At 36.7% G+C, this 3,998-nt stretch overlaps 1 long non-coding RNA gene across 1 annotated transcript; it reads right to left on the minus strand.

Annotated features, from left to right (window-relative positions):
• Positions 1-818: 818 nt before the first annotated feature.
• On the minus strand, positions 819-2,932 carry LOC131317857 (uncharacterized). The gene is made up of 3 exons (XR_009197420.1): positions 2,803-2,932; positions 1,087-2,246; positions 819-989 (listed from the first exon to the last, which is right to left on the minus strand). It is a non-coding gene; the product is annotated as an uncharacterized LOC131317857 (long non-coding RNA).
• Positions 2,933-3,998: the final 1,066 nt, after the last annotated feature.

A 3,998-nucleotide genomic window follows, 5' to 3' on the forward strand; every position in this document is an offset into this window, starting at 1 on the left:
GGGAATTCCCATCTTGCTGAAGGTATCTTGTGTTGTGAGTCTGAGCTTGCTCCTTTCGAATCAGAGAGCGAGATGGACGTGAGAATCGAGAAGAAAGTGTAAGATCCAAAGAGAGAAAAAGTCAGGATCGTGGTGCTTGCAAGGGTATAAAGGTCAAGACATCACAACCTGTCGTGGCATTAAAGTTTTTTGTTGTGGCATTATCTCTTCCCCAAAAAAAATTATAAATTATTGAAATGAACACACAAGATATTAGAAACACAATGAACTACAAAACCAAACGCTATATATTCACCACAATATATAGAATTTTCAAATGCACGCTATAACTCTATTCTGTCACAAGTATAATTTGTTGTAGTGCCACATACTATATGAAGATGATCCCACAGTTATTGATTTCATCATTCATAAACACTCTCGTGATGACTTTATGAAATGGTTGTAACTAAGAAGCAAGTACACTAAACAAACCAAATCCTAGGTTAATTTATAAAAAGACAAATCACGAGGATAACTAAACTGAAAATCAAGCAAGAAATCGATTTTCGGCAAACTCAATTTTTTACTTGCAATTCTTGACAAGTTCGATCCTACTTTCTATGCAAGAAAATCCTATTTCGATTTTGAAATGCAAGGTAATGCCAACTATCTTGTGCATTGGGGCCAACTATATATCTTCAACCTTATGCTAACTTATTAGAGCAACAAAGGAAAGGTGACGTAGTGGGGTTGCCTAGACACTAGAACTTTTCTTTCTTGCCTTTCATAAACTTATTTCTAGAATGTGAACCCCTACATGGTATTAATCTAAATTGACTATTTCTATCAACAAACGAAGTACATGTCTGAAAGAGTAAATGAATTGGCCATTAAGCTAATTACAAAGCAGACTTACCAGAAGCAGCACAGAGATCAAAGACGTGATCTCCCAAGGAGATATTCAAAACTGAAATAGCAGCTCCAGATGCTGCATCAATCCCATATATCTGATTGACAAATCTGAAATTGAAGGACACTTATTCAAAGCTGAAATTGATAATTCGACATATCAAAGAGCTAACATAGATTAAGCCAACTAGTAACATGCCCTTTAGATGGTTCAACACTTGGAGATCAAAAGTTTTGAAGAAGTATTCAAACAGAGAGAGATACAAGTCTTAATCATGAAAATATGTGCTTCAAAAAGATATGCAAACACAGTTGCTTGAGATAGTAGACATATCTCTTGTAATATGCAAAAGACAGCAAATGGGACAAATCACCAACATGGTTACAACTAAACTAGAAAAAACTAAAGCTTTTACATCAATCTAGTGGTTAAACAGCCCCAAGTTGCTACCAGCTAAAGAACGACATCAAATGGGACTGAAAGTAACATGGAGCAAAGACCAAAAAATGAACTTCATGAACACACTTTTTTAGGAGTAAACCAGGCACAAAATGGAGCAAATTAGATTGAAAAAGTAACTCCTATACATGTATCAGATAGAGGCACACTTGGAACCAGAAATAGCATAACAGGTGGAGGCACACTTAGAACCAAAACCATTCCAAAATATTGCTACGTTTTTATAGCATTCCCAAAAGAACGATATAAACTTAAGCTATGAAAAGTGATATTTGTTGTAGTGATCATTGATAAGCACTCTTGTGATCTAAACACATATTGGTTTTTCTTCCCATCAAACTTCCAAGTACTCATTCTTTCGAATGCTGCAAAATGCAAATCCTAGCAAATGAACTTTTAACACCAGAAAGGCAGAAAACAAAAATCCAGAATACTTGGTTCTAGTGACAAAAATAAAACAAGTGATAAATGTTATAAACGAACTGACAGAAAAAGAAAATAGCTTCAAGAAACTTCCTTTTCTTGTTCTCCAACTAATCCCTACATAAATCTAAATCTAAACACAGCCACATACCTACAACGTTTACGTAGATAGAAATGCATATGAACTGCATATATTTACCTATACACATCTATGGGGGAACAAGGAAAACTATTGACTACGTCCACCGGGAGGACCAACTACCCTGTAAAAGGGTACAACCCTTTGAGGCAAAGATCCATCTTCACATAATGCAGTTGCTATAGTTCGAGGTTGGACTACAGTTGCTTTATATAATGCAGTTGTATCTGGATACAGAGCTAAAACCTTTTCTCCAAGACGGAAATCTTGAACCCATGAGATATCATCCGTTTTGGGAAAGATATGATCTGTGACATAGGCAGATTGTACTTCCTGAAATTATCAACATTGTAAAGATCGATCTCATCAGTAATAAGAGGTAGCAGTAGCCCACATTTGATCCAGTTAACACAGAAACCAAAATAATTGAGATAAACTGCTCTAATTCTCAAAAATCATTTCCAAAATTGAAGAAACCACAATACTAGAATCATGTAAGAGTATGCTGGAGGATTTTTAATCGAGTATGGGATTTCAAATGAAAAAGGAGCAAACACACATTGAACTGCTTCTCGTAAAATCATACCAGTCACCACAAAAGAAGAATCAAACTACTGGTTTTCATTGGAGACCTTCACTCCAATACTTAGCAAGAAGTAATAGCCATTTTTCGCTCAACAAACTAACTAGACCATCCAATGTGAGGGAGTGTCTCAACCAAACTGTGGAATTAGAAATGTGTATAACTCGATTTCACTTCCAAAAGTTATCGAATCAAGCTTCACTTGCCCTTATTCCTTGGTCAAAAGAAAAAAAAAATCGAGAAGAGAACTAAGAAGAAAAAAGACAAGGAGCCATCCAAAAAACTGTTGGGCGGAAATAAACTTACTTTCTAGATTCTCAACCAAAATGAAGAACTTAAACAACGAACCACTCGTCTTTCTCAGAATCATCTGTCACCCTAGCTGCTACCTGAAAAATACCGTAGATGTTAGAAACACAATGCAATGGCATCCAGGAAAATACACTACCAACTCCGAATAGGGAATTTTGAGACAAATAGCGAGTAGTTTGGAATGAATCTTCACAAAAGCCCCAAAATCTAGAATCACAAACCCCCAAAATCACATTGACAAAAAATCTCCTAATTTCTAATAAACAATGCAGAATCACAAACCCTCAAAATCGAACCCTAAAATTGCTTAACCGTACATACATGTCAGTCAAATAATAAAGAAAATTGTTTTTGAAGTGATTGGGTTTGTGCATGTTTGAATGTTTCTCACTCTACAACTGGATTTGTGGCTGGGTTTGCTTAATTGTACATGATCGAAAGCTTCTCACTCCAATTTCGAAGTGGCTGAGTTTGTGCAATGGTTCAATCTGCAGGTGGATGAGAGATCGATGGTGAGAGAGAGAGAGAGGAGCAAACCCATTTAGATCAGATTATTGGAAGTGGACAAGGACCAAACCTTTGAGTGGAACACAAAACAAAGTGGGTAGAAAACGGCGATGCTCCTTCTCTCCGAGAAAATGGAGTAGATTTTCCAGCGACGGCAGCGAGGAGGGAGGAGGCGGTACTGGTTGTGACGCCGGAAGGATCGTCTTCGTGAGGTAGTTCGAGGATGAGATTGATAAGCTTAGGGCACCATTTCTTCCCAAATCGATTGGAATTTCAGCGGTTGTCCATCTACTTGTATAGATCGATTTTGAGGACAGAGTTCAACTCAAAAGACGGAGCTCTTTCGCTACGCCATGCGTGTTGCAGTAGAAATTACAGAAGCTTAAGTTTAGATAGGGAGAGAGTTAGGCTCTGTTTGGAACCTATGGAAAGGATTGGAAAAAAAAAATTTTCCATTGTTTGATTTGAAGAAAAAGAACGAAAAAAATAAGAATTTTAAGTACAGTAAATAGTAAATTTCTCTTCCAATTTTCCTCTCATTTTCCTTCTTTTTTATTTTTCTTTTTTTTTCTTTAAGTTCCAAACATAGCCTGGTTTGAAATTGGAACGAGGAAGAGACAGAAGAGATTTCCCATGAAGAGGAGAAATTATTCCTTGCCCTTGGGCAACACGTCACTTTTGTC

This window comes from Rhododendron vialii, chromosome 2a (assembly GCF_030253575.1).
Source record: "Rhododendron vialii isolate Sample 1 chromosome 2a, ASM3025357v1".
Lineage (NCBI taxonomy): Eukaryota > Viridiplantae > Streptophyta > Magnoliopsida > Ericales > Ericaceae > Rhododendron > Rhododendron vialii.